General features: G+C 37.2%; 1 long non-coding RNA gene across 1 annotated transcript in view; it reads left to right on the top strand.

The window, feature by feature from the left end:
- The first annotated feature begins 530 nt into the window (after positions 1-530).
- Positions 531-18,703, top strand: part of LOC147571907 (uncharacterized) — a 40,492-nt gene continuing 22,319 nt past the window's right edge. The window contains exons 1-2 of the long non-coding RNA XR_015246556.1: positions 531-714; positions 1,413-1,563. This is a non-coding gene — a long non-coding RNA (uncharacterized LOC147571907). The remainder of the gene's footprint in view (positions 715-1,412; positions 1,564-18,703) is intronic.

Here is an 18,703-nt window from a genome sequence, read left to right as displayed (position 1 = left end):
GTTGTAGGTTACAGAAGTAAGCAAATTTCCTTGTCAATTGCATTGTGATGAACTCTAATGAGATCTTTAACCATGGCCATTTGTAAGTCTTATCATTTACAGTTACTGTTTTACTGAGGCTATTGCAAATGTGTTAAACTCTGAGAACAGGTTTCTCATAACCTTAACGTCATAAAAATTGAACTGGATAAGAATTTCCAGAACTAGTGCAAATACTGTGTTCAAACAGAACAAAAATTAGTAACATGGGAGTAAAAAAACTGGAGAGGATAATTGTAATTTGTGTGACTTTTTAAAAAAGTCAGCAATATTTTAATCTGGAAGATATAGTCTTAAAAAAATTTTCTTTTCAGCTAACTGAATTTCCAGAAATTTGATTGTTCACACAGATATATTCCAATTGAAACATTTATCATTTATCCCTACCTTATTTCAGAATCCAGAATTTTGAAACTGTCAGTATTCTTATATTTTTATGGCAATAAATTTGCATATGTTCAATAAGAATCCCTTCTTCTTGTGACAGGAAACTACTGGAAATACTGATTATATTACCAAGGCTTTGACTGGAATGGCATGCTTGGGAGAAACATGCATAGGCTCAGATATGACCAGACAGCTTTCAAGAACTAAGCTGGATTTTACGGAGCTAATAAAGCCCCTGGGAAATATCAGCCTGATACTTGCTTACAGAATCCCCAGCAGCCTTACCAGGTGAGTAAAGAAGGTACAGAAACCTAGCAATATGTGGGGGACCTCAAGAAAAAGAGGAATTCACCCATATGTATAGCTATTGCAGGTGAGGTCTGATGACAAGTATTTGGCTTTGTTTCCGGCCTTGAGAGGCTGTTAAAAAAAGACCCCTTATATAAAGTACCAGCAAAGCAGGTTTTAAAGAGTCTATATGGTCAATTGCTATTCTTGTAGTACTTATGCAAATAATCAGGCCCAGTTTTTTTGAAACTAGATTTATTTTGCAAACAAATTAATATTGATTTGGCTGTCTTTGGTAGAAATGAGTGTGAATACAGAAAGAAATGTTTTGATAACTTACCTGAGTAAATATTAGATTTGAATACTGTTCATTAGAAACTAGACTAGTTCCTGATTTCTTCTAGTTTCCTCCAATGCCTAGCTACAACTCTTCAAATGAATATTTTCATTTTTTCTCTAATCTTTCTGAGTTGGATATATTTGAGAATTTAAACTTTCCTTTTTCCTGAAGCCTGCAAACTAAATATGAACAGCTTGATGTAAACGTCAGAGAAATCACAACAGCTCTTACTCTATCTAAAGATGCTTCAAGCTTGACATCTAGAAATCTTCCTGACTGGCTATTTTCAGAACTCAGAAACTGGTTTCTAATTTGGTTCAATTACTAACCATTGTTTTTCTTTTGTTTCCATATAAAGCCCTCTTATTTAATAACTGATTACTGGAACAATAGGCCTAACTTTGAGAACATACCTGCGTCATCACTTCCTGAAAGAGTTTAATTGAACTGAATATCAGGACTAAGACTGGTTCAACAAGATGAAACCATCTACCAACTCAAACTTTAAGGTATGAAACTTCACATAAGTTTTGGATGAGGGACTATAAGGTTTAAGGGCAGTTTTCCCAAGATGGGCCACCTTGGCATGAATGTTATTTTGAGTTAAAAGCAATCAAAACGTAGCAGATTCAGGAAAACCTTTTTATCTTCCCTTTAGCTGCCTGCCTATACCAGGAAGAGAGCTATTACCAGAGATTCCTCTTTATTAAAGAACTTACCTGTATGATAGGGTAACCTTTGTTTTCCAAACATCTCCTCGTGCCTTCCTATTAATGGCCATCCTCCCCTACCTCCTGTAGATCAAGATCTCATATAAGCCCCATGTGTCTTACTGTGTTTAGAATTTCATGTCTGAAATTACATTTTATCTTGGCCTGTTAATCTATCCCCTGTCAATTTGGTTCTTAGTCCAGCTGGAAGGACCTTGAACAGCAGAGAAAATCTTTCCTAATATAATCTTCTAAACCATCTTCCCTCATGATTCAGACTGAGTTTACAGTCTGCTTTAACTGTTCATCTGTTTTCTTTCCCATAGAAATGCCTCTTATTAAGTAACACGATTGCTTGTACCATATTGACCTAACTTTTGGAAGCCCACCTGTTACACAGCCTCCTGAAATGAAACACAACTGTTTAATTGAACTTACCTATTCTCAGGGTGATTGGGTGGCTCAGTCAGTTAAGCATCCAGCTTCAGCTCAGGTCATGATCTCACAGTTTGTGCGTTCAAATCCCATGTTGGGCTCCTGTTGACAGCTCAGAGCCTGGAGCTTGCTTTGGATTCTGTGTCTCCCTCTTTCTCTGCACTTCTCCTGCTCATGCTTACACACACTCTCTCTCTTTCTCTCAAAAGTAGATAAAAGTTAAAAAAATTTTTTTGAACTTACCTATTCTCAAGATTAAAAGACTGTTTCAGTGAGCTACAGAGCAATCTCTTTGAAAGTTATTGGGCAAATTTCAATGACAGAACAAAAGCAGAACAGAGTGTCCTGCCCCAAAATAAACCTCTTTGGCATAAAGATTATTTTGAGCTAGTTACTTTTTAAATTTTTTAAGGTTTATTCATTTTTTGATAGAGACAGAGCATGAGTGGGGGAGGGGCAGAGAGAGAGGGAGACACAGAATCTGAAGCAGGCTCTGAGCTGTCAGCCCAGAGCCTGACATGGGGCTCAAACTCACGGACAGTGAGATCATGACCTGAGCTGAAGTCGGACGCCTAACCAACTGAGCCACCCAGGTGCCCCTGAGCTAGTTATTTTTAAGACAATAGCAGATGCAGGAGGAAACCAGTAGAAGTAATCATTTTGTAAGAGTCATTGACATTTATAATGAAAATCTCCATTGATAAGGGTGTCTCCCTTTCTGGACCAGGAAGAGAAGGATGACTAAATCTCTAGAAACTCCTATCAACCATACCCTTGTTTATTCTGCTGTGACTGATAACCTCCCCTAACATCTTTTGTCTTTATCGAGAGGTGGTTTTTAGGTGGTAGTTTGAGTCATTCCAAGGAGGTACTCAGGTTTCCTTGGTATCTCCCATATATACAGGAGGGGTAGTCATGTTATTAAACTCTGTTTTCTCTATATAGGGGGTGGTATGGCCCAGCAACGAACCCAGAAGGGTAGAGCGAAAATTATTTTTCCTCCCCTACATAATGGACACTCAGACAGTATTACTCTTTCTTTCTGTCTTATGAAATCTTAGAGCTAATGTAATTAAATGTATGATTTCCAAAAATGTATCTTGATTTTATTGATATTCATTCACCTTTAGGGAAGATCTATCAGCCTTATCTCTGTGTTAAGTTGAAAGTTAATTAAAAAAAAATAGTGCAAAGTATAACTCCTACCTATACAAATTAAGTTACTTTCAAGATATGGGAAGTTAGGTCTGATTGTATTTAAAAATGTGAACAATGTTTATGTAACTTTAGTTAGGCAACATCTGGAACTGATCTTCTGAACTTTGATTACCAGAATCAGCCTGATGAATCCCAGATGTTTAAACATGGCTGTGTTTCTTAGACTCACTGGATTATGAGAGTGAATACATGGAAGGAAGGGAAACATTTACAAGAACTAGGTGTCAAAGTGGCCAAAGGGGTATTTGGGTGTTGGCTTAGTTACAGGGGTAGGGGTGGTTACTTCTAAATGAACATCCCCCTTTAGTGTTTAATACATGTTATTTTTAAAAAAATGTCCAATATCTGATAACCTCTATAGTATGTATTAATAACTTTCCTATTTGTTCCTGCAAAAGTATATTTTTGTGCATCTACTATAAAGTTTTGTGGTTAGAAAAACAAATAATAAACATTCTCTGCCTATGAGTCACTCAGTTTAGTAAAGGAAATGGGTATGTGAACAGTAATTATAACTGATGTATTAAAGGACTGAGTACAGAAAGTAACCAACAATGTCAGGGAAGGTAGGACAGTTTCAAAGAGAAGACTTGGAACTCAGGCTTTCTGTACATTATTTCTACAAGCTGTATTTAGCTGTGCTAATATAACTTCTACATAATTATATGTCCATTAGATTATGGGACCATTCATCCTGTCATAAAAATTATATTTAAAACAGCAAGTTTTGAAATCATAAAACCAAAGTATTTTTGACAATGCAATCCAGGAACATAATGGTAAAACATGATTAGCAATCATATGGACTTCACATCATTTGGTAAAGGTTCTAGAAAAACAAATGTTTTAGCCTCTCTTTTCCACAAATTGTGCTTTTACATGAAGGAATGCCTTTTTCTTGCTCTCATGCTTACCCAATGGAAAGTAAAATCAAGTGTTCTGAGTTCAAAATTGTTTTAGGAGCCTTAGGGGGAAATGTGTAACTCTTTTGTGACCTAGTTTAGTTTCCATAAAATCTCCATTTTTCCTCCCAAGTAAATATCAAAACTGAGTGAACAGAAAAATAGGAGAGGAACCCAAAAGCGCTATGGACAGTAATTTTGAAAACAAAACAAAACAAAAAACCCAAAACTAAAATGCATTTGTATTAGCACAGTTTCAGAGGTAAAAGAGAGGGATTAAGTATAAAATAATAATGTGATGACAAGAATAGAAAGACTAATTCTTATGCAAAAGTTTTCAATGAAAACTAATGGCACATCAGTCTCAAATGTACTTCAACTCCTTCCTTTTGCCAGCCTTGACTAGCAATTTCACAATTTTATATTATATTCAAGGTCTCAATACCTACTTCTCTATCACTCATCAAATCTGAACTGCCCATTTAGTCTTGTAAATTATTTCCTCTAAATTAACAAATCTACCTATGTCCACCTGCAGAGAACCCATAACAACAGACCCAGGCTTTTCTTTCTTTTTGGACAGTTTCCTGAGCCTTTTACTCTTTACCCAGAAAATTCCTATTGTGAAAAATTGACCTGACTAGATCCATTTCTAAAATAGAGCTAGAGTGGTCATTAGAGAGAAACTGCCTTACACATCCTTTGTTTAAATTGGGCCAAAACCTTTGGACTAGACAAACTGGCAGATGTTAGAGAAGTCAGTGGGAGAATGGACCTTCTGATCACAAGACTAATCTTGTGGACCTTCTAAAGATGAAACCAGTAGCTAAAACCAGCACTCAATCAACAGATGACCCAAAGTAGTTAACATGTTAATAACCCACCAAAAAATATTTCTGTACTTCAAATAATGGAATTGCTCCTTCCTTTCCCTCATAAAAAACTCTGGCTTTCACCCAATAAGTTGGACACTTTTTGAGTTTCTCACTGAATCTGTGCTCCCCTTTAATCCCAGAATAAACACTCACTTGCCTCTCATTGTGGCTTTTTATTTTCAGGTTGATACTAATCTTTCAGTTCCTTAGAAAGGACTCCCTCATTCACTCTAGGGTTGGTAAAATCTGATAAAGTTTTGGGGGTGATGGTGGGTAGTCTGGAGCTGATGGCCAATAAAGAATTCTTGAGGATGTCTCTGGTGCGAAAAGGTGCTTTTATTAAAGCACAGGGACAGGACCTGTGGGCAGAAAGAGCTGCGCTGGGGTCATAATATATACCCTCAGGTTGGGAGGTGGTCAGGGATAGAGTAATTCTCTAAGGTATTTTGGAAGCAAGGTTTCCATGACCTTGAGGGGCTAGCTGTTGCTAGGGAAATGCCATTTATTACCATGGGACCCTTCAGATATATATGAGGGGGCCATAAACCTGGAGTGTGATTGCCAGCATATATCTTGGGGGAACTGAGATAAAAGAAATTTCCAAAGAAATTGTTATGTGTTAAAATAGACTTACAAGATTCTCAAGATTGGGATAATGTTAAGCTGAGATTCTTTTGCTCCTTGCAAAGTGTCATCATCGAGGCAGCTGAGCTCCAAAAGAGAGGTCACTGCCTGTTTCAAGGACTTATCAATGGGTTATAGACAGTGAGGGAATTTAATTTTTCATTTGCCTTAGTTTCGCATATTGCCATGGCAAGCACTCAAGCCCCTTTCCTTTGTTCTTTGGTAGCCACGAGTGTCTGAGGAATATCACACATACTCCACCTGGTGGTGGTGGTGGGGGGGGTGCTGTTAGCCTGTACTTTGCTCTCAGCTTGCCCCACACTCCATCAAAATCCACTTGCTACTTATGTCTGTATTACCCCATCTCGTGGTCCCCATCACACCTGAAATGCACACTCAGCGCCTTTCTCACCTGACTAGAAGTTCCAGGAGAACTTCTTTTAGATCTGTATTCCTCATTTTATCTCCAGCTCATTGTACTCACATAGTAGATACTTGTTGAAAGGAATACATTCAATATCTTTATCACCAGAATAGCCTATGCCCTTATAATACATTGATCTATTTGGAAGGTACATCTTACACGTTGGTGCCTTCAACATACTGTTCTCTCTGTCTGGACTAACTTCTCAAAAATGATTACTTCTTCACCTTCAGGTCTCAGCTGCAACCCCACATCTTCATGGAGAACTTTCCTCATCTATCTAAAGGAGAGAGTTATTTTCTATTTATTTTATTTGTTTTCTTTATGGTGTTCATCACAATTTATCATTATATATTGTCATTTTTAAACCTATTCATTTGCTAACTTCAGGGCAGGTTTGGGTCATCCTGTGCCTAGCTGGGTATTTCATACACAGGCAGATTCTAATTTTTCTTTAGTAAATAAATAGAAGTTGCATATGTGAATGGTGAACATTTCTCTAAATATATTGCATATTTCTTAGGCACAGAGCTGTGGCTTTTCTTCACTGTTATTCTAGTATATAGAATGCTTCTTTATATATATTAATTTTTTAATTAAATTACCATTCAAATGTTTTAAAATCATCGAAAAGAAAATTTGCAATGTATTAGTCTGTCATTTACACTCAAGTCTAAGGGAGATGAATTGCATGTATAAGACAGGAAAAGATCAATTACCAAAACACAACTATGTAACTTCTATTTAGTAAAAATTAATAGCTGCTGTACAAGGTGCCATTGCCCTCTTTGAACAAGACAAGCCATCAACTCAAGGGTATTGTAATTGGGGTAGCCATCATTTTATCCTATGATGGAGTTGAACTTCTGTTTTCACCTATTAGGAGCAGCAAATTCAGAATAATCCCCTTTCCAGAGGTCCCCTAGGCCAAACACTCAGGGCCAGACTCCCAGTGCTGCCCTTGGGAATATGTGCCTCAGATTTTCAATTCCGATGTGCAGAGCCTGAGGTCTTCAGTGATGTGAAAGCCTGTCCTCTCCTGAAGCTCCTGGGCAGGGTCACCAGGGACTTGTGAAGCCAGGGGCTAAGCTGTGTCATCTGTTAGAGCACTGCCAGGTGCATTGGGAAAATGCCTCTATAAAACCTTCTTTTACTCTACTGGCACAGTTATTTCCCAGGCCACAGGGGAGTGTAAGGAAAGATCGATCATTTTCTTTCTATCCTTCTAGGTTCCTGGCTGAGGAACTTTTTATAATAGAAGACTAACAGGAGAAAAAAATAAGTTTAATAACATGTATACCTTCTGTATATATGGGAGATACCCAGAAAAACCAAGTTAAACTACCTGAAATGGTCCAAACCACCACCTTAAATACTATCTCCAGTTAAAGACAAAAGAAAGATGTTTTGGAGGGGAGGCCAGTTATGGGAGATTACCAGGGAAAGTGTAGTAATAAGGGTCGGATTTGTTATACAGATTTAAGTTGTTACCCTTCTCCAAGGAGAAGAGTTTCTGAAGATTTAGAGTGACCTTCTCTTCCAGATACCAAGAGGGAGACACCTTTATGAATGGAGATTTCCTTCATAAATGTAAATATCCCTTACAAAGGGGCAATTTACACTTTGTTTTCAGAGATTCTACTGATGCTCAAAATAATCTTTATGCCACAGAGGCATATTTTGGGGCTGACTATCCCTGCCCCTTTCCACAGTTCCCAAGAGTGGGGCAGGATTGGAATGAGCATCTGCTGACTCCTAGGCTCAGATTCCACTTTCCCAATCCTGGCGCTCCTCTTAGTTTAAACTAAGAAATAGCTTTGTTCTGTTTCTTCTCCCAGGAAATTGAGGCCTCCAAGTTATACCAATATTTGTCAAGTAAAGCAACTTTTAGTGATTCTAAGTATATTTCTCTGCTGAGGATAGAAATGAGTTGGAGTTTGGAATGTACCCCATCTCAGCCACACACCCAGCCTCTTCTGAAAGAGGTGGGCCTTATTTTTTTTTCTATTCTTTCCCCTACCCTTTAAAATATCTTTCTTGCTGAGGCAGAAAGGGGAAATTTCCCCAGTTTAATCTATGTTAGGACAATCTCAACATGTTAGGAAAATGAGATGTTTTGTAACAAATGAATTACTAAGGTAATAAATGATATGTGCAGAAGGGTACCAGAATATGCCACCCACAAATATGCCTCTTTGGCATATGGATTATTTTGAGCTAAAGGCCACTGAAAACCAGCAGAAGCAGGAGAAGCTCTAAAAACACAGCTTAAGTTTTCCTTTGATAAAAGAAATTTGCACTTGCAGAGATGTCTCCTTTTTTAAACACACTTTCTCTGCTCATCTTCCCTGAACTTTCTTCCTTGCCCAAAAGCCCCAAATCCATTTACATTTGTTTAACTTAAAATAAATCCAAGTTTGTGTATATTTGTGACGCTAATATTAGTAAACTTCTGCATGTTTTCTCTTGTTAACCAACCGATCTTTGGCTAGTCTAATTCCCCAAGATGGACAATCTATGATGGATAGAGGAATTTTTTTCCCTCCCCTTTAGTAATTGGGGTAGGGAAATGACATTTGGTTGCAGGGAAAAAGATGATTATGGAGAAAATAACCCTGGAATTGAGAGCAGGACAAAACTTGAGCCTGTAGAAATGTGACAGAGAACACAAAGTGAATGTCATAATCCAGGAAAGATAAAGCTGGTAAAAAGCATGGGACGTGACTTGGGAAGAAAGGACTGGAAAGTTAGTGGTGGAGACAGATCATAGACATCCTTGATTAACAAACTAAGGAGCCTCAAATTCCAGGAAAGATAAAGCTGGTAAAAAGCATGGGACGTGACTTGGGAAGAAAGGACTGGAAAGTTAGTGGTGGAGACAGATCATAGACATCCTTGATTAACAAACTAAGGAGCCTCAAATTCCGTTGGGAAAAATAATTTTAAGGAGGCCTGTGGTATATATGTAAAAATGATGGGTTTGTTAGCATTGTTTGAAACTTAAAACGATGACGTTTTGGCATGATTATGGGGCGGTCCAGAGCCAACAGCTGAGAAAGAATTCTAGAAGACATCTTTGGTGCAAAAAAAGTGGTCTTATTAAAGTATGGGGACAGAACCCATGGGCAGGAAGAGCTGCACTGGGGTCATGACTGGTTATATACCTTCAGGTTGAGAAGGGATTAGGGATAGAGTAAATCCCTAAGGTATTTTGGAAGCAAGGTTTCCAGGACCTTGAGGGGGCTAGCTGTTACTGGGGAAACACCATTTATTATCTTTTAGTAAAACCTCAATCATGGGACCCTTCAGATGTATATCAGGGGGCCATAAGCTTGGAGTATGATTGCCAACATATATCTTGGGGAGTTTAGATAAAGGAACTTTCTAAAGAAATTTTGGTGGGGTGTCAGGATAATGTTAAGCCAAGATTCCCTTTTTTCCCTAGCTAAGTGTCATCATCCAGGCAGCTGAACTCCTAAAGTTTTCAAGGATTTGTCAATGGGCTGTAGGCAGTAAGGGAATTTAATTTTTCATTTGCCTTAGTTTCCCACATTTCCATGGCAAGCACTTAAACCCCTTTCCTTTGTTCTTGGGTAGCCAGAAGTGTCCGAGGATTATCACACATATTCCACCTGGTGGTGGTGGGGAGGGTGCTGTTAGCCTGTATTTTGCCCTTAGCTTGCCCCTCATCAAAAATATTCTAGGATAGGAATTAATGACAACCTGATTGATTGATTGACTGATTGATTTAAAGACAATCTTAAGCTCCATGTTCAGCACAGAGCCCAATGTGGGGCTTTATCCCACTATCCTGGGATCATGACCTGAGCCCAAATCATGAGTCGGACACTCAACTGATTGAGTCACTGGCTGTCCCAATGAGAACCTAATTTAAAGTAGAAGTAGTGGGAAAGGAAATAAGAAAATGCAATGAATTACAGAGTTAGAGTGACTGGTAGTGTTGAATCTGAGATGAGAGCACGGTCAGAGTGGAGGAGATTGTATAGCACTTCCTTGCTGTCTCTGTGAGATTTCTGATCTGTAGAGTGCCAGCAACCAGTCAGTCACTTAATACCATCATGGTTCAATAGCAGTGCCTCATTCCCAAACTCCTAATCTGTTCAAAAATATGCATGGAGCAGCATTCTAAATTAAGCTGGACCTCAAAGTTGTATCCATATCACCTGTGTGTCTGAGCACATGGCTTCCCCAGGTAGCATCATTCTTCTAAGCTAAGCCTTGGTCTGCCTGACCAAAGAAACTTTTTTTTTTCTAAATACTTTTTTTAAGTTTATTTATTTTGAGAGAGACAGAGAGAACACATGGGGCAGAGAAAGGAGAGAGAGAATCCCAAGCAGGCTCTGCAGGGTCAGGGCAGAGCCCGATGTGGGGCTTCAACCCATCAAACTGTGAGATCATGACCTGAACCCAAATCAAGAGTTGGATGGTTAAACGACTGTGCCACCCAGGTGCCCATGACCAAGGAAACTCTTAAAGAAAAATGGCACCAGATGAAGATTGAACTTTATGGAACAAAGTCATTCCTACAAGTATAATTAAATCCATTTATAAAGAGTGTATAATAATAATTATGCATATACTATGCTATTTCAACAGTTTTTAAAGTGATGTAAATTTAAATTAAGTAGACGACTAGATCTCCTATATACAAACAAGTTCAATTTCCATGAGCAAACAATGCTTTGTTTCTCTGACCAACAATTTAACAGATTTAACAGAATGAACCAGTTTCTTTTTTGGTGTTCTGGCTGTAGGAATCCATGTGCGTAGGCTGTGGACACAATGTACATGTGCCATGCTGGCACAAATAAACACAATATGGTTGCTACTCCTCATGGAGTTCATATTAGATATTTTAGTCAGTATTGTCCGTATTCAGAACTTTAAAAGGAACACAAAACTTCTCACTGTGAAGCTCTTTTACAACTGAATTTCAATAAAAAATACAACTTTTTAATGATTCGTATGGACAATCCAACATGGTGTTAGCCTTTATATAAGGGACATCTTAAAATTTTGTGTCTTTTCTCCCACCTCCTTGCATTTTAATAACAAATATGTTGTTACTTTCTCCCAATGCTACTTCAAATAATCAATCTGAGCTGTAGAAAATGCTGGAGAGTTTCACCTCAAAAGAAAATTTTTGGCAAGTTTTGAGTAAAAACAGAATTATAATAGAAACCACGATGCATACCTCTACCGCTGAGAGCAGACCTCATGTTTTTACAGTCACCCAGCGCTAATGCAGCAGGAGGGCCTTACCCTGGATTCTTTGTGGCTCCAGACTACTTTATTTCCTTTCTTCTCACCATAGGAGAATGTTTCCTTTTTCCCTGCATCTCAGGGCCTATGAGACAACATTAGCCCTTCTGGCTGTATATCTTTCTATTTATCTTTTCTCTTTCTTCTGTTTAGTCTCTTATTTTCTTATTTCTGCTTCTGTGTGAACAAGACTGGATTCACTTTTCCCTTGAAAGCTGAGGGAATAATAGTTCCTAACCACTTTGAATACCTGTTATGTGCCAGATATTACAGGTGCTTTTCATCCTTTATTTATACTTCTAATAAAACAATCCTGTGAGCATTTTGTGGCTGTGGAAACTGAAGCTCAAAGACTAAAGAAAATGGTAAAGGTCAAGCAGTCAGTTAGTAGCCAAGTTGATGGAAGACCTGAGGACTGTTGCCTTCCAAAGGCTGCTCTCTCTTTACTATGTTAGGAGTCTACCACCTGGTCTAGCCTGGCATGACTTAACTTCCCAGGCATAACTTCTAGTGAGGACTATGAGACTTTTGTCTTTATGTAAAGATGAAGTTTCTTCTTTAATTTTGCTACCATGTCCAGACACTGTACCTACAACTGAGAACCCACTAGACTGTGTGTATTCTTGTCTGACTTCAAAGGTTCTGCTCTTTGCAACTTGTCATACTTTCTATCAGCATGATTGATCAGTTATCACCCATTCACCAACTGCTGGAAGCCAGAGTAAAGTTTGAATTTCAATGGCCAAATATTTTTGAAGTGCTTTCACACTTATAATTGGAACTTTCTGATTTACCTTAAGTACACCTCAGGAAAAACAGCTTAGAAAATAACAGCTAAGACAGTATCTACAGTCAGAATACAATTATAAGAAGCAAAACTCTAGTGTTTTGAAGCAGAGAAGGATTCAAAACAAAGAAGTAGTTCCTAGGAAGGGCCTCTTGGATTGAGTCTCAGACCAGCAACAAGGAACCCACCATCAAAGAAGCTGCTTCCTCTGCCGCAAGCAAGGGGTAGGAATCACAAGGCCACCACAGCACCTAGCAATTGCTGCTGGGCACCCCTATGTTAGCGAGTGGGCACTGGAGCACCATTTCAAAAAGACTCAACATCTCCAGCTAAGACTGTCCCCAGAAAAGGGCAATACATTGGCTTTTACTCCACTTCCATCTTGTGGACTTGGCCTAAATCGATCTCATTGATAAACTGTATCTAAAACCCTAGTCACAAGGGAATTTGAAATATAATTTTTAGTTTTCTAGTTGTTTGGAAGAAACTGCTTTTTAGAAAGCACATGGAAAAGAGGACCAGTAAGCCAATTCTTCGTAGTCGACAGAGGCTTATTTGTAAGGTTTGTTTTCTATTACAGTGAGATAGAGATACCTATAATAACATAAGCTCAAAACACACCACATGAGCAACTCAATTGCTTTGATGATTAGTGTCCTGCTTTACTGGATGTGTACAAGTATTTATGTTTCATTGATGATATTATTTGACAAAGGTTTTCCTTTCTCAAATGCATAAATGAACTGTTAACTGGAGGGAATCTGTCTTAAACACTCTGACTCCAGGTAGAGGAATTCAAAATGTAGAATATAAGCTCTACAATTGTTATAGTATAGAGAGACTGGAAGACAATGGAAGAATATCTCCTTGGAACATGCTTGGCCTGTGTTATATTTCAGAATAAATTAAAAAAAAAAACAGTATTGCTTGGAATCTAAAACCAATTCAAAGCAAGCTAATTAATTGTTGAGAAAGCATTGGATAGTGGGATCACTAAACAACAGGAACCTAAGGTTCATTATTTGTCTAAAGAGAAAAAGTTTTCTAGAGATTTCAAAAATAGTTATGGTAATGACACAATTCAAGTTGACAATAGAATGAAGATTAAGGCATAAACTTTTCATATCTTTAAATGATGCTTGAAACTAAGTATCCCCCTTAACCAATTTATTGCTGGAAATAGTTATAGAAATAAAAAGGGACATTTTATACATGAGAATTCTTTCTTTGAATTACGAAGTAGACTATAAACTAGTCATTGCAAACCACTTTATCAAACATACTGATGTTTAGTGAAAGAGACAAATCATCATTCTTCTTTGGAAAAAAAAGTTAATCTTTAAGAAGACTACATATATTACCAACTTTTAAAATCTGTATAATGTAAAATTCTATTTTGGTTCCTTTAAATCCATCTTTATCTTCTTTGTCTACTGTTTCTGACAGGGGTGGTGGGAAAGGTTCCTAAGGCTATTTTGTTCCATTTTTCTAAAGCACTTGTAAAAAGGTTTTCATTTTTGAGTTGCTATTAAATAACTACAAATATTTTAATTTTTTATCTACTTGGCTAATTGGTTTAAGAATTTGAGTCCTGGTATCAGCTTTAGCAACATTTTCTAGGTAGCTCTCTTGAGGCAGGGAAACAAAAGCAAAGATTGACAATTGGGACTACAACAAAATAAAAACCTTGTGCACAGCAAAGGAAACAATCAATAAAACTAAAAGGTTACCTACTTAATGGGATAAGATATTTGCAAATGACATATTCAATAAATGGTAGGCATCCAAAATATATAAAGAACTTATACAACTCAGCACCAAAAAAAAAAACCCCCAAACCCACTATCTATTTCTCCAAAGAAGACATAAAGATGACCTACAGACATATGTAAAGATGCTCATCATCACTCATCAGGGAAATCCGAATCAAAACCACAAAGAGATATTATTTCACACCTGTCAGGATGGCTAAAATCAAACACAAGAAGCAACAATACTGGTGAAGATGTGGAGAAAAAGGAACCCTCATGCACTGCTGGTGGGAATGCAAACTGGTATAGCCACTGTGGAGGTTCCTCAAAAAATTAAAAATAGAATTACCATATGATCCACTAATTCTACTACTGAAGAATAGTCAATTACCCAAAGAATGTAAAAACAGTAATTTGAAAAGATATATACACTCCTGTGTTTCTTATAGTAGTATTTATAACCACCAATTTATGGAAGCCAAGTGTCCACTGATCCACTAACAGACAAGTGGACAGAGAAGATGTGAGATAGATTATATATATATCCATGTATGTATATGCATACATGAATGAAATCTTGCCATTTGCAAGAACATGGATGGATGAATCTAGAGAGTATAATGCTAAGTGAAATAAGTCAGAAAAGGCAGATACCATATGATTTCACTCATATGTGGAATTTAAGAAGCAAGACGAGACAAACCAAAAAATGGACTCTTAACTATAGAGAACAAACTGATGGTTACCAGGGGAAGGTAGGCAGGTGGATGGGTGAAGGGGATTAAAAGTACACTTATAATGAGCACTGAGTAATGTACAGAATTTTTTAATTACTATATTGTACACCTGAAACTAACACAATACTGTATGTTAACTAAACTGGAATTAAAAAAAGAAGAATGTGAGTCCTGGGAATAGGAGGACCCTGAACTCACCTGTGGACATGCCAAATTTAGAGGTACATAGAGAAGAATTTCCTCTAGGGAAAAACAATAACAAAATCTGGCTGGCAACTCCTATAAATTGAGGAAATGAGACCAAAACCCACATCAAAGTGGGTAGGAGAGGCTGAGACACAATCTTGCCATAAACTCTACCCCCCTCCCCCTCCACGCAGGAATGCACAATAGGGAGGGGATGCAAAACCCTGAGCTTCTTCCTGAGGCATAAAGGGTTTGAATCCCACATCAAATACCCCAACTTTAAAGATTTACACCTGAGAAATGAGCCCCTAAAACATCTAGCTTTGAAAGCCAATAGGGCTCAGGTCCAAGGGGAGCATGGCTATACTTACAGGGCTCCTGTGCACAGACTCACCTGAACCAAGGTCCAGCACAGGGATAGGTGACTGAAAAGGGCCCAGATATTCTGTACCAGAGTCTTATTTGACTATCTTAAACCATTAGCCTGAGGGGTAGGCATCTAATTTAACACACATCTAGGTGCTTACTGAAATACTCTGCATAGATTGACTTCAGGTCACTGATATCTACTGGAAAGCAACTTGTACACTTCTCTGGCACCTTGATTTTAGCATCTGCCATCGAAGGGACACCTCTATATCACCTGGCTCTGGTGACCAATGGGGCTTACACTCATAGGTCCCACAGAACTGTAACCAATGGAAAAAGAGTTCTTAACTACATACCACCTGTAGGGCAAAGCAGAGAGGCAAGAGAGTGAGGGCTCTAATGTTTCTGTGAAAGATGCCTATTAGCTTATCATCATAGTTGTGGCCTGAAGAACAGCCTTCTAGTTAAATATGCATCTGGGGTAATTACTGTCCTCTTCAGAGACTGAGGAAGATGGCAGGCACCCTATTTGGATTCCCCCTCTGCCTACTCCAGGTCACTGGTATCTCTGAAAAAGGAGTTTATGTATAAATCTAGTACTCCAGCTTTTGTGTCTGCTTCCCAGAGGACACATCCCTTGAAATCCTGGCTGCTTATGTTTATGGATTTAATAGGACAGCAGCAACGTAGGAAACAGGTCTTAACTGGCTATTACCCCAAAGCTTAGAACAGAAGGAATAGACAGAAATGCCAATATCCCAGTCTTTTCCTGAAAGAGGTATATTTTTATATTTTCAATACTGTTGCCTAAGGGTCTGGCTTGTAATCAACCTGAATCTAGGTGCTGACTGTGATCCTCTCCTTTGGATATGTAGAGGTCTTGGTACATCCTCAACCACTAGGAACCACTAAAAATGGCTAATAAAAGATGCTGTTTACACAATCGAAAATGTTTGAAAGACCAAGAACTAGGGCAGAGTTAAATAATAAGGTTCATCTCTTACAGGAGACCATTTCTTGGAGACTATGAGAGTTAGCTGTTTATCTAATGCATAGAAAACAACACAGAGAATTAAGGAAAATGAAGAAATAGAGGAATAGATTTCAAATGGGGCAAAAAATAAAACCTCAGTAAAAGTTCTCAATAAAATGTAGGTAAGTGATTTACCTGGTAAAGAGTTCACCACAGTGGTCATAAAGATGATCACTGACCTCAGGAGAAGACTGAATGAACAAAGTAAAAATTTCAGCCAAGAGAAAATATAAGAAAGTACCAAATGTAAGTCACAAAGCTGAACAATACAATGACTGAAAGATACAATAAAGCAGATAAGATAATGCAGAAGCAAGGATCAGTGAGCTCAAAGATAAGGATATGGCACTCACCCTATTAGAGCAACAAAAATGTTTTTAATGTTTTTGTTTTTTTTTTTTCTGGAAAGAGGGGGAAGGAACAGAGAGAGAGGGAGAGAGAGAATCTGCACTAACAGCGCAGAGTTGGACGTGGGGCTAGAACTCATGAACCATGAGATCATGACCTGAGCTGAAACCAAGAGTTGGTCACTTAACCAAATGAATGACCCAGGCTCCCTTGGGCACTTAAATTTTTAAAAAACATGAAAAAGAGTAAAGATTTACTTAAGGGACTTATGGGACAGTATAGATGGGCCAAATTTGCACTATGTAAGGGACGCTTATGTATAATTTATATAATATTAATAATTTATGAAGCTAGCATGAAGGTTAAAAGACAAAAGTACACAAGATATGTTTAATTACAATAATTTGTTAATGTACACACAAGCTAAAATGACTGAAATTGTGACATCAAAAACATAAAACATGAGGGAAGGGACTAAATATGTAGAACTTTAGAATGCATTTAAACTAAAGTTGTTATCTTAAAATAGATTGGTATAGATGTAAGTTATATTTTATGCAAACCTCAGTTTTTTTTTATAGCCACATTGCAAAAACCTAAAGTAGATACACAAAAGATAAGCTTACCAATACAGAAAATTATCAAATCTTTAATGAAAAGAGCAAAAAAAAAAAAAAAAAGAAAAATTCTACACCAGCTAGAAATTAATTTAAAAAATGGCCTTGAGTACATATATAACAGTATTTAAATGAAAATGGATTAAATTTTCTAATGACCAGACAGAGTAACTAAATGGTAAAAACAAAAACAAAAAGACCTATTTATATGCTACCTATAAGAGACTCATTCAGATAAAAGGACACACAGACTGAGACTGTAAGGATGAAAAAGGTATTCCATGCAACTGAAACCCAAAGAAAGCAGGAGTAGCTATATTTAGCTACAAAATAGACTTTAACACAAGGGATATAATAAAGAAGGTTATGATATAATGATAAAGGGGTCAATCCAAAAGGAGGACTTAATATTTATATTTATGCATCCAACATAGGAGCAACTAAATACATAAAGCAAATATTAACAGACCTAAAGGGAGAGATAGATCATCCAGACAGAAAATCAATAAGGAAGCACTGGTCTTATACAATGTGTTAGATCAGATGGATTTAACAGACCTATACAGAATATTCCATCTAAGAGCAATAGAATACACATTATTCCCAAGAACATACGGAGCATTATCTAAACTATATGCTAGGCTGGAAAACAAGTGTTAACAAGTTTAAAATTAAAATAAGAATCATTTGGATCATGATGTATGAAATAAGAAATCAATCACAAAGAAAATTGGCAAATTTACAAATACGTCAAACATGCTACTATAAAACCAATGAGTCAATGAAGAAATCAAAGAGAGAAATCATTTGGATCATGAAGTGTGAAACAAGGAATCAGTCACATAAATAAAATTAGCAAATTTACAAATACATGAAACATGCCACTATAAAACCCATAAGTCAATGAAGAAATCAAAAGAGAAATCAAAAACCACCTTGAGACAAATGAAAAAAGAAGTAAACCTATCAAACTTTATGGGACACAACAGAAGCAGTTCTAAGAAGGAAACTCATAGTGATAAGTGTCTATATCAAATATAAGAAAAAAAAACCAAGGTGCTTTACACTCTAAGGAACTATAAAAAAAATGAATCTCAAAGTTAGTAGAAGGAAGGAAATAAACAGAGCAGAAATAAATGAAATAGAGAGTAAAAAGACAATTAAAAAGATTAATAAAATTATCAGTTTTGAAAACATAAAATTGACAAAACTTTAGCTAGACCCATAGAGAAACAAAAAAAGGGGGACTCAAATAAAATCAGAAACAAAAGAGGAAATTTTACAACTGGTACCATAGACATACAAAGGATAAGAGACTACTATGTACAATTACATGTCAACAAATACTAA

The sequence above is a fragment of the Puma concolor genome, chromosome F2 (assembly GCF_028749965.1).
Source record: "Puma concolor isolate L17-30 chromosome F2, mPumCon1.1.hap2, whole genome shotgun sequence".
NCBI classification, from domain to species: domain Eukaryota; kingdom Metazoa; phylum Chordata; class Mammalia; order Carnivora; family Felidae; genus Puma; species Puma concolor.
The sequence above is the reverse complement of the archived record's forward strand: the minus strand, read 5'-3'. Positions and strand labels throughout refer to the sequence as shown.